Source organism: Triturus cristatus, chromosome 4_1 (genome assembly GCF_964204655.1).
Source record: "Triturus cristatus chromosome 4_1, aTriCri1.1, whole genome shotgun sequence".
Classification (NCBI taxonomy): domain Eukaryota; kingdom Metazoa; phylum Chordata; class Amphibia; order Caudata; family Salamandridae; genus Triturus; species Triturus cristatus.
The window spans coordinates 265057907-265070203 of NC_140585.1; the positions used below are offsets into that span (position 1 = coordinate 265057907).

General features: G+C 43.3%; 1 protein-coding gene across 2 annotated transcripts in view; it reads right to left on the bottom strand.

Annotated features, from left to right (window-relative positions):
- The window catches only part of WEE2 (WEE2 oocyte meiosis inhibiting kinase), a 176567-nt gene that overhangs the window by 90607 nt on the left and 73663 nt on the right, over nucleotides 1–12297 (bottom strand). Inside the window, exon 2 of one of the 2 annotated variants that reach the window (XM_085652016.1) lies at nucleotides 3423–3512. The exons of the other annotated variant lie outside the window; for it this stretch is intronic. The gene's annotated coding sequence lies outside the window, so the exon portion shown is untranslated. The remainder of the gene's footprint in view (nucleotides 1–3422; nucleotides 3513–12297) is intronic. 2 annotated transcript variants of the gene reach the window in all.

Below are 12297 nucleotides of genomic sequence, written 5' to 3' on the forward strand. Positions count from 1 at the left end.
TAGATCCATTTGAAAGCAGATCCTTGTACGTCTATCTCATGGAATCTTCTGATGAGGATGTTATGGGAGACTGTTGAAGCCTGCAGAAAGGCCAGGCAGGATGAAGGCGACTGTTTCTCCTCTGTCCAGGATGATTCGAATGCCATTAGTGGCCACAATGAGTGCTGTTTGGGTGCTGCGGTTCTTTTTGAATCCTGATTGAGTTGTCTAGAAGGTGAAGTTCGAGGTGGGTTGCGAGTTGCTAGTTGATGGCTTTCATAATCACTTTGGCTGGATAAACAAGCAGGTTGATGGGTCAGAAGTTGCAGTTGATACAGGTCAGCTCCTTGAGGAGTGCGTGGATTTCTGCAAGTTTTCACTCATCGTGGAAAGTTTTTTCAATGTGGCTGGCAGTTGGTATAGTGGACAGAATGGACACGGATACGGTTTTATTTCCTGGATGATATATTCACTGATATAGGGTTACCTGTTCATATCACAGACAATGGGGTACAGTTTAAGGCAAGGCAAAATATTTCAATAGAATTGGCATCAAACATTGTACAACATCTCTTAATAAACCTAGCGGGAATGGCAAGATTGAAAGGTTCAATAGCGTGCTTAAGGGTCTGATACAGATTGCAGGAGTTGAAAATTAGCGAGAATTACAAATTCACAAGACTGAACATACAAAACTACTAGTAAGGATGGGACGGGTCGCTCGCCTTTTGAAATTGATGGGTACATTACCTAGAATGAAGAGTAACCCTTCATGGCTGGTAGAATCCACCTCTACTAATGTAGATATGAACAAGTAGGCAGAAAATGGAGGAAAGCCATAGAAGTTACAAATCAAAGTATGATTGTAGAAAAGGATCAGTAAGTGGTTCTAGCATCATTGTAGGAATGTGGGTTTCAGTCAAGAAACTTTGGAAGGTAAGAAAAGATAAGAGCCAGGTTACGGGACCTTTTGAAGTGACAAAGGTTTTTAAAAATGCTGTGAGATTAAGCTATGGGAAAGTGTGGAATTTTAAAAGAACGGCCATTCTTAAAGGGAACAAGTTTATAACAAATATCTAACAAGTACAGTGGTTTTGAAACAGATTTTGTAGAAAGTAAAGGTAACTGTGGAAGGGAACGTACAGGATAACAGGTAAGAGGAGAATCCACGGGAGAAAAGGATTGAGGAAACCTGCATGGATGTCTGAACAGGTTTGCAAAGGAGATGGTAGCAGTTCACTTTAACGCTGATGCACGGCTTTATTTCATCTTGTTCTCTAGGTGTTTTTTTAGGGTATTTGATTAATTGTTTGGGTGTATTTTCATTTTAAAGAAGGAGGCTGTATAATGTTTACTTTTGTATTAGCCCATGCGCTCACGGTGAGCACTCTGAAATCCAGTTTGGAATAGTGAGTGAGCACTGTGGCAGTTTGGGGCATTTTTGAGGTTGTGCTTCCTGTTTATCCTACCTATTCTGTGAGCACAGCACCAGTGGGTTCTGTTATCCTAAAGGTAAGTGCTTTATTTAAAATAAGAAGCATTCAGAGACCTCGCAGGTCGTCAGAAGCATGGCCAAACGTGAAGTCAGTTATGAGTAGAGCGGTGTTGAAGGCATGCGTTTTGACCTCATTCTTGCAGATACGGTTACTTGCACTTTTGTAAGCAGTGTCTGGGCTTGTTGTGTGTGATACGATCATGTGGGAACAAGTAATGTCGCACTGTTGACCTGGTTTGTTTACATATATTGCAAGGCTCTACATGATCAGCAGGAGAGCGCCGAGTAATATTGGGGGACTATTTTGAATTTGATTTCTAGAATTGGCAGTGTGCTGCATCAGTTTGTTGGATGATAATTGACATAACTACATTATTCTAGCAAGGTGGTGGGGGAGGGGGGGGGAGGAGTCTCGTCCTTCTAGTCTCTTCAATTCCCATAGAAATTTTAGACCGTGCAAACCGCTGATCAGAATTACACCAAATTTGGCAGAAAGCTAGATGTTGGCCCAGAAAGCGACCCATTTGGTACAAATCCGTTCCCTAGTTTTAGTTATTAAAAGATAACCACATTTGTATCTAGGGACACAACCTCTCCGAATCCTCCAGATCTCGTGCAGAGATCTTCTTGGCTGCTTTGGAACACATTGTTCACTCAGGTCTTAACATTTTCAACGATTTATCAGCATTGGTGCATGTTAAACAATTCCAGACCAACCTTTCAACAAAAATGTAAAGTCCTGGCCACCAAAACCCTTTGACGGACTATTTGGTTCTTACAATACCCCTAGGTCATTTAAGATATTGCATAGCAATCACCCGTCTCAGTTTGTTTGATGGAACCACCATCACCTCTCCATATAATGTCACTAACATAAGCCAGTTCATCTCAAATCTCCCAAAAACTTAAATCCGATTTCTGTGCACCTTTAATGGGCCAACCATTTAACATGAATTTCAAAACATTGCAGGATTTCATCTTTAGCATGTTCTCTCGACCATAGATCTTTCTATAGGAGGAATACCATCATGAACTAATGCTATATGAAATTCTTCCCACACTGTCTTGGATTTGCAGTGGCATTCGACAAAATCGGCAGTAACACGGTCCTTAACCGGAACATAAAATATCTTGTATACAAAATCCTGGAGCCTTTTGACATTCTAGCTATCCGTGCGGACTCTTTAGTTATCCCTTCAGTGATAAGCAACCCGACCAAAAGTTTATGATCACGCCTTATTTAAAATAGTTTGCCCCACACAAGGTCTAAAATGTTCTTAGGCCCAAAAGCAAGCCAATGTTTCTCTCTCAATAGCAGACTACTTTTCTATGTAAGGAGTGAAAGCTCTAGATACTATGCTATAATGGACTCTCCACCTTATACCTTTTGGGACAAAACTTCATCCAACCCTTTAGAACTAGCATCCATAGTAATTACACTATTAAGATTGGGATCGAAACCACTTAAAGCAGTAGCATTAATTATCTCACCTTCACAATTTTTCACATTTGCACCAAACAAATGTGCAATGTCCTGCACGCAAAATGTTTACATAATTAGCATAGAATTAATTGAGACCTAAAACAGATCTAAGATCTTTGCTTAACAGAACTGGAGCTAACTTAATGGCATCTAGCAACTCTGGTGTCTGTCTCATGTCCTCTTCACTTAATACATGAAAAATAGGTCACTGATTTTACTGCAAACTTGTATCTCGAATGTTTCAGTCAGACCTCTTGCATTTATAATTCCTAGTACATTCTCTAATGTATAGTCATGTTCTTAGTTGTCTTTCCCATAAACAAGAATATAATCCTGGCAACACTAGATATTAGGAACCTTCATCAATAATTCATATATCTGCAGAAACACAGCTGCAGCAAGCCCAAAAGGCATCCTTTTGTATTGGTAACATGCCATGGGTGTGATAAATGCAGTATAACTTACAATTATCTTGCAGGACAACGTAGTGGTAAGCCGCAGAAAGGTCAACAGTGGAACAACTTCGCTTCGACAAGAGCCAACATCTCAGAAATCCTAGGCAAAGAAATTGATTAATCTTCATATTAAAATGGAGTACATCAATGCATAATCTAATATTTCCATTTTCCCGTTTGGCCACAATAGGAGGAACCCAATCAGATGACTTTCAATTATATCATCCTCAACAAGCTTACCTTCTCTCAACTTCCTCTGACCATGATAGGATTATTTCTAGCCTTATCTTGGGACATGCATTTTTTCAGAATAATTCAACGCTTTAAAAATTGCACAATTTGCTCTTGAAATATGCTGGCAAATTTCAGTAACATGGCACCACCCATGCCCTCTCCATCCATCATCATTACTGGGTCCGGACTGTTAGGATTAAGCATCATGCCCAGTTCTCCTTGGTCATACCAACCCAAAACTGCAGTACTTTTTTTGTCACAAAGTATACCCATACATTATCTGTTTTCAAACCTAAAAACCAAAGTACGATAACCCAACATTTCAATTTTTCCCCTGAATAACCTTCAGGATTATGCCAGGTTCTTCCAAAGAACCCTCCAGTTTTTCTGCAAATTTGGATTTCCACACACCTTCATTGATAATAGAATATGGTGAACCTGGATCTCCATCCTTACACCACCCATAGTCCTTGTCAATATTGAGAATCTTACCTTCACCTCCCTTTATATTCAACACAAATTTGTGATCTTCCATATTATGAAGTTTCCTCCTCCCTCATCACCTTCATCTACATATTTAAACGTGTTCACTTCCTCCTGCAAACCATCACCCGACAGAACATTTCTGTTTGAGAGTAGGACACGTTTTACTATGAGCAAGAAGAAACTTGCTGTGCCAACAAAAACAGTTTACATTCTCCGTTCCCTTTGTAGTGGAGACAGGGTTTTATGTGCACACATTGCTATGTTAGCATAAGCGTTTTAGAAGCTAAACGCCATCTTGCCACTTTGCTGCTTTTGCACACGACGCTACAGGTAGCTGTTATTACAAGTAAAACTGCTTGCTTTTTCTTCACATGAGAACGGTCTGTTCACATCCCTAGACGTGCCCCGCTACCTTAGTCTGAACACTGTGCAGAAGCTGTCAAGGTCAAATGTATGCTGTTTAATTCAGGTTGATCGGCCCACGCTCTGGACACAACAAGCACACAGCTGCAAATATCTGAAACTCTGGTGCCTTTATTATTGCATTTGAATGCATGATTCAGACACTTGGAGAAAACCTTTACAGACAGAGCAGAGCTGATCCTGTGTTGTGATTCACCTAAGCTGATCTTTGAGGTATGGGGTTCCCCATTCAAACCTATAGACCTATTAGTTTATAAAACTAGTTTACTAGCCATGGGAGGGTGGTTCACAAAGTATTACAGGACTGGTTTTCCACCATAATTTTTAATATGATTTCTCCCTTCATTTTCTATGGAATTGTAACAATGCTGATCCGTAGTTAAAAATAAACATTCAAACTTCTCCGTATCTCCGATTACTCTTGTTGTGCACTGATAGAAGAATAATAACGAAAAGGTGTTTCTGATTCCCACCATTCCTGAGTGTACTCCAAGTCGCTTGTTCTGGGTTGTCTAATCATTGGTAGCTTCGAAATAATATGGAGAACAAATGAGACACTAACTAGTCGGTTAGGGGTTCTGGGTACTGAGGTGAGTTTTTGGTACACCACAATTCACTGAGGTCCTGGTTTCCTATGCATAGTTCTGTGCATGAGCAGAAACCCCGCAACATGGCGCACCTAACGTTTTGGTGTTATGATTTAGACGCCTTAGTAGTGCTTATATTTGTCCACAACACCCTCACTCGTTTCCAGTTGACGGGAGTGACGGTTTAAACCTACCTAAATCGTTAATATATAGGTTCTCTCAAGCTCGACAATTAAAAAGGTTTCATTTTATCTTCTACCCTTTATGTGCTACGGTTTAAAATAGATTTTTTTTCCTTTTCTGTAACCTTATGGCTGAAGTCGCTATTGCAGCGCATAGTCGCGCACCTCTCGGGCGTCATTTGACGCAGTTCGGGGTGCCAGACGATGGGATGTCTTATCTTTGTAGTGAGTGCCAATGCATCGTTTCCCTATGAGCCGTTTTACTCTTGGGTTACTTTTCCGGAGGTGAACGCGGATGAGAAGACGTTTCACACACTCCTACAGCGCTCCCAGCAAATTACACGCCTTATAGGACGCAGGAAATTCCCATTTCTGCTTGGCAGCACCGTATTTGGTTCAATGGCGCCCTCCCCCACACCATTACACTGGTTCGTTTGGGTCCCTTGTCAATTCCAGGGGCCACTTGGCCAGTCTTGGCCGGTGTACACAATATTTTCTAGCCCCGCTGGATGACTTGCGTCAACTCCACACTGCCTTGATTGCGGTGCATAGGGTTTTAGTGCAATAAGTCTCACAATGTCCAGATGGGGGCACCTGGGGTTGCGACGCAACCAGCTGGACCGACCGAGATTACTATTAGTCCGGTCATGGTTAATTCAGTAATTGGCAAGCAACCCCAGAATAAGGACGATATGCCTTATTGGCTTGCTGAGAAATTTGACCAGCTGGAAGCGGTATTTCCAAATTCTACTCCTGTGGAAAAACACAGGATCCTTACCATTAGTTTGCAGAAAGACGGATTGTGAGAACTGGGGTAAAGTGTTTGCAGCAGTCTACTCGAAGTGCTTCGGCAATGACTGTACTGCCCTACGTGATCAAACGTGTTCAGGATCAGCACAGTCCGGAGGCAGCGGTCGAGTTAGGAATAAGGCTTGTCGGCGTGTTTGACGTAGTTGCTGATCTCATCCTTGCTAACGTAAAGGGAGATGCAGTTAACTTTCAAGTGTCGAATGAGCTGCACCTCGTCGAAAAGTTATTGCGGAGGCTTAGAAGACCATTGGCCGCAATAGTTTGGGCATTAAGCCTTTTGCTAAAACAGCGCAACCGCAAACTGACCGTTACATCTACTAAAGACGACAAAATTGCAAAACTAAGAAACACGGGAAGCAGCAACAAACAGGGGTCTCGTCCCACGGCACCGGTGCAAGTGACTACTGAACGCACATTTGAATTGCGTGATTGCACTAGAATTAGGTCTCCTGAAAGATTTCAGGTTCCTGAACAACGGTCTCCTCGTTCTTCACAGGAAACATCGGTCTCTCAGTCCGGTAGAGGAGAACGTGGCAAAGGTCGGGGTGTCCAACAAGGACGTGAGCAGCCCCGCCCGACTGACTGTAAAGGCAAGCAGGAAGAGTTTGCACATCAACGACCCCAGTTTCAGAAAAAGAAAGTTGATGCACTAACAGCGAGGTATGCCACAGTTCGTGAGAACGCAGCTTCGGAATCTGACATGGGCACTAACGCTGCTAGACAGTGCAGCGGAGGTTAAAATAGTGCGGCAAGCACTGCGTCCATATCTGAAGGCGACAGCAACTGACACGTTTAATACTGTAGAAACTGCTGACACTAGAGTGGCTCCCCCTGACAGACTATATGACAGTCCTTTTAATTGAAGGGGACATACAACGTACCATAAAAGGGATTTTTGGGGAAAACTGACCTCTACATATGACATTCTGTTAGAGGCGGACTGGCCCCCAGCTTTTGTTTTGGCCGCTCCCAGAGGGGAGGAGGTAATCCTCCCCTCTTTCGCGCACACTATTCCGAAGGAGCAAGCTCAGAACTTTACAGAAGAGTGGGCACAGGTGCTTGCTCCGCCATTGTACTGTACTCGGGTGGGATAAATTGTCGCCAAGCCATGAGATTCCATTACAGTCTATGCCCAAGCCGCAACCCCAATATCCCATGCATCGTGAAGCTAGATCTCACGTCGCAGAAATCCTTGAACAATTGGAATATCAAGGTGTAATTGAAACATGTGTGTCACCCATGAATAATCCACTTTTCACTGTAACCAAACCGGATGGGTCGTACCGCCTAGTTTTGGATTATGCGCATTTGAACTCTGTCGGACCTGCACGGTACAAAACACCCACAATTCTGCTCTCGTTGATAGTCTCGTGAGAAAAAGGTTTAAGACCACACTTGAGATCTCCAATGGCTTTTATAGCCATAACCTGTCCTCTATTAGTAGTCAATGGACAGCCTTTACTTCTGGCAGCAAACAGTTTAAAAGATTAGCCATGGTCTACAAAACCAGTCCTGAGTCTTTGCCGCGCGTGTAGTCTTTCTGTTGGAGAGCATTGACCATGATGCATACTCGTATGTTGACGATATCTCACAGACGACGAATTATGGCCGCATCTGTCGCGTTGACCGCATCATTGTAATGTTTGCAGACTTCGGCTACAAATTTAACTTCGCAAAATCACACATTGCGGAGTGTTTTTGGGATATGAACTCAACGACCAAGGTCAAGGTTTAGCACCTCACTTCCTGGAGAAATGCGCATGTTTGCACACTCCCACAACACTAAAAAAATATAATATTTGCTGTTTTTTTTTAATTTCGGGCGTACTTACATTCCCGATAATGCCCAGCATATCAAGCCGCTATATGCCTTGGTACAACCTACTTTTTCCAAATCGAGCTGGCTGCCAGAACATTCAGCTGTCCTGCAATCTTTGCAGGCAGATCTTGCTTCTAAATACTTGCTGGCGCGTGATAACCACACAAACCTGGTAATTGTGCCTGGCGCAGTGGGTTTCACGTACTTAACGTTCAATGAGAGAGACAGTCCCTATTGCTTACAAGTCACACCTGTACACATTGGCTGAAAAGCGCTTTTCCACTGTCGAAAAAGTCTTGACTGCAGTGCAAATGGCAATTCTAAAAGAGCGCTGTCGCAAGGGAAACACATGTTGATTGTCACACCATATCCTGCCCTAGAAACAGTGACTCAAGCCAGTGTTCCGAATTCAAAAACTTTGCATTCGCGTTGGATACAATGGGCCACTTCTTTGACGTCTCCGGATGTCACCTTCATCTTTGATGCCTCTTTGCAGACTCAGGAGTATTTACAGTATGAATTTGCTCATCCAGATCCTCGGTCTTTACGCCCGCTTGATGATTACCATTGTATCATTTACACTGACTGTTCGGTGCAACCGGCGACGGAATCTAAGCACGCATTTTCAGCGGCCTGAGCAATAGTGGCTGGTACTTTCATGAATGGAGAATTCAACATTGATGTCGTGCACACGCGCAGACATTGGGTGATTGTACTGCCCAGTTGGCAGAGCTTCGTGCTCTGGTGCTTGCACTGTAGTTTGCTGATCCTCATGTGACTACCCTTATTGTGAGTGACTTTTTACTGTGTTCAGTCTTGACAATTTATTCTTTTGGTCTCAAAATGAGGATCGTGATTCCAAAGGTAGCACAATCAAGCATAAAATGGTTTGGGTTCGAGTAGCAGAACTTCAACGTCTGCCGCTCGTGAATGTAATTCATACTCTTGGGCACCAACGCGTAGGTGTCCACGCTGTTGGCAATAGTTTAGCTGATGAAGCAGCGAAAACAGCAGGGGCAACATATCTAGTAGCGGCAGTTACAAGATCCAAAAAGAAGATTGATGATCTCTCGGCAGCAATTGCTGCAACAGAGAAGGGAAGTAATTACCCGAGAGGTTTCCCTTCTAAATATTCTTATCATTTAAGTCCTGATAAAATTCCCTATGTGAGAATTAACGACGTTGGTGACCGGTTGATTCCCAACGCGGACTGCAGACTAGGCTTGATAACCGCTGCTCACTAAGGTATGGCCTCAGCCCATGCAGGCGTCTTAGCGACTGTCACTACCTTACAACGTTACTGGTGGCGCAGATTGTATAACCAGACTCGGGATTATGGATTTTCTCCTCTGATACCGCGTATAAGTACATCATAGTTGCAATAGATTTGTGCACACATTTTCTGTGGGTCAGGCCACAAAGAAGTGCTGATGCTCGAACTTGCAGGGATTTTCGTGTCTTTGTGGGAATTTCGGTCCAGCGTTCGCCTATAAGGCGTACAAGGATGCCATGAGGTCAGGAGTATTTGCAGTATGAATTAGTTCATCCAGCTCCTCTGTCTTTGCGCCCGCTTGAGGATTACCATTGTATTATTTACACAGACTGTTCGGTGCAACCGGAGACAGAATCAAGGCATGCTTATTCAGCGGCCTGCGCAATTGGGGCTGGTACTTTCGTGAATGGTGAATTCAAGTCTAATGTGCATATGCAGTCATTGGGTGATTGTACCGCAAAGTTGGCAGAGCAACGTGCTCTTGTGCTTGCACTGGAGTTTGCTGATCCACGAGTTACAACTCTTATAGTGAGTGACTCGTTTTACTGTGTTCAGTCTTAACGAAAATTTATTCTTTTGGTCTCAGAATGAATAATGTGATTCCAAGGGTAGCACAATCAAGCATAAAATGCTTTGGGTTTGAGTAGCAGAACTTAAACAGAATCTGCCTCTCGTGAATGTAATTCATACTTTTAGGCACCAGCAGGTTGGTGTCCACGCTGTTGGAAACAGCTTAACTGACAAAGCGGCAAAAACAGCAGTGGCAACATACCTAGTAGCAGCAGTTACAAGATCCAAAAGTACGATTGTTGACTACATCTTGGCAGCTATTGCTGCAACAGAGAAGGGATGTAATTACCCGAGAGGTTTCCCTTCTAAGTACTCTTATAAAGTTCCTTATGTGAGAATTAATGACGTTGGTGACAGATTCCCAACGTGGACTGCAGACTTTCCTTGAGAACAGCCGCTCACGAAGGTATGGCTTCTGCCCATGCCGGTGTTTCAGCAACTGTTACTATCTTACGTTACTGGTGGCGCGGATTGTATAAACACTCTTGCTTATGTCCTTAATTGCGACATTTGCCAGCAGAATAAACCTTCAACTGCTGCGCGTCTACCTCAAACACAGTTGTACATATCTAATAAACCACTTGGGTGTGTTTTAGATCACTGCGGGCCTTTTTCCTCCGATACTGCGTACAAGTACATCTTAGTTGCAGTGGATTCATGCACACGTTTTCTATGGGTCTGGCCACAACAGAGTGCTGATGCTCGAACTGTCATCAGGGATGTGCGCGTCTTTGTGGGAATTTTTGCATGTGGTACCCTCCATTCAGACCAGGGTCCAGCGTTCGCCTCCAAGGAGTACAAGGATGCCATGAGGTCTTTGGGGGGTCAAAGTTAAATTTTCATCTCCATTCTGGCCTGAGGACAATAGTGTTGTGGAGCGAAGGAACCGTTACTTAAAGCAATCCCTGACAGCTAGGGTTCAGGTACTGGCAGGAACTGGCTGGCCCATTTGTATAGCGTTCAACGTGCACTTAATCTCCCTAGAAGGTCACTGGGGGGGCGGACCACATACGAAATGCTCTTTGGCATAAAGAGGTTTGTCCTGGACCTTGGTCTAGACATGGCGGCGTCGGCCGCACCCTTTGACGTAGATGATCATTCTGCTGTATTACAGAATCTACAAGAGACCCGAGAGTCTTGCAAAGGAACACTTGCCCTCCACAACTGATGCTGCACTTCAGATTCCGGTAGTTGATTGGCTACCTCGAGTTGGTGACCTGGTCCATGAGACTGTAGAGACCAAGGAGTTTGGCCCCTCTTACCGTGCACCGGTTCCAGTGCTTGGCGTGCAGGGTACAAGAACAGTCATTTTACCTCAACTTCCTGGTCGCAAGGATAACAAGTACATCTCCATTGACAATGTCAAACTACAACGAGTGGCCGATTCTTAGTTTGACTCCAGTGGTCTCTTGACCAGCAATGCTGAGAAATTGTTTTAGCTCCGGCAAATACCAACAAGCCTGACATTGCCATCGAGATGCATACAGTTAATAATCCTTTATTAACTCCACCAGCTTGTGGTCCAGTTGAAGATACGGAGTATACCTATCCCACAGATGTGTCGTTGCCTGGTGTGTAATCAAGTGCAGTTGACCAGTCACGCTTTTCATTTGACACCAACTCTACAACATCGAATGCCCCATCAAAAATTTCTATTTTTGCTGTTTGGTTTAAAATAATTTTTTTATTCCCCCTTGGACTTACATTTGGCTGGTGCTCATATCTATTTTTTTGTTTATTTCGATTGGATTTATGGTTGTATTTTTTCGTCTAGTAAATGGACACTATCTCACCGAAAGATATGCAATTAGATTAATTGATGGAACTTTGGCACCCCACTCCTAGTCACAAATCCTGAAGAGAGACCAGACCTTTGTTAACATTACTGCCTCGCCTGTGTTACATGGGATTGTATGGGATGCTGTAAAATTTCAAATTCATGGTCCCACAGAGGTGATTAATGTCCCCAATGTACTTCGTGTTTCTATGGGGGATGTTGTGAAAAAACATACGCTCTGATGATTGGGATGTCCAAGCCGTAGAGGCTTTTTCCTGATTTAAAATATTATGCTGCTTTTGATGCTGAAGATTTGTATTTAGACAGCAAATTATGTAGAGTTGTTTTGCTACCAACACTATGGCAAACATTTCCTGCATAAAGCAAATACATTTAGAAAGATCATCAATTATACACAATGGGAACCTTATCCAGCTCCAACTGAGGGCAGCTCCAAAACTCTAGTGAAAAAAATGTACATGTTTTACTGATTTCAGTATCTAAACCTGAAGCCTTTTATTTTAAAATGGCTGCTGAGTCAGCTTCCAAAGTTAGACTCCCCCACACTAAATTATTGTATTCAAAGTCCTTTATGGATGAATTAGCTATAGGGGGCTATGAGCTGTGTAAAGATTCCATTGATCTTAAATCTGTTTGGGGTTCTAAACCCTAGCTGGTACAAGGTTCTGAGGCTCTGCATCGTGCATGCCTTATCCCGAACCAC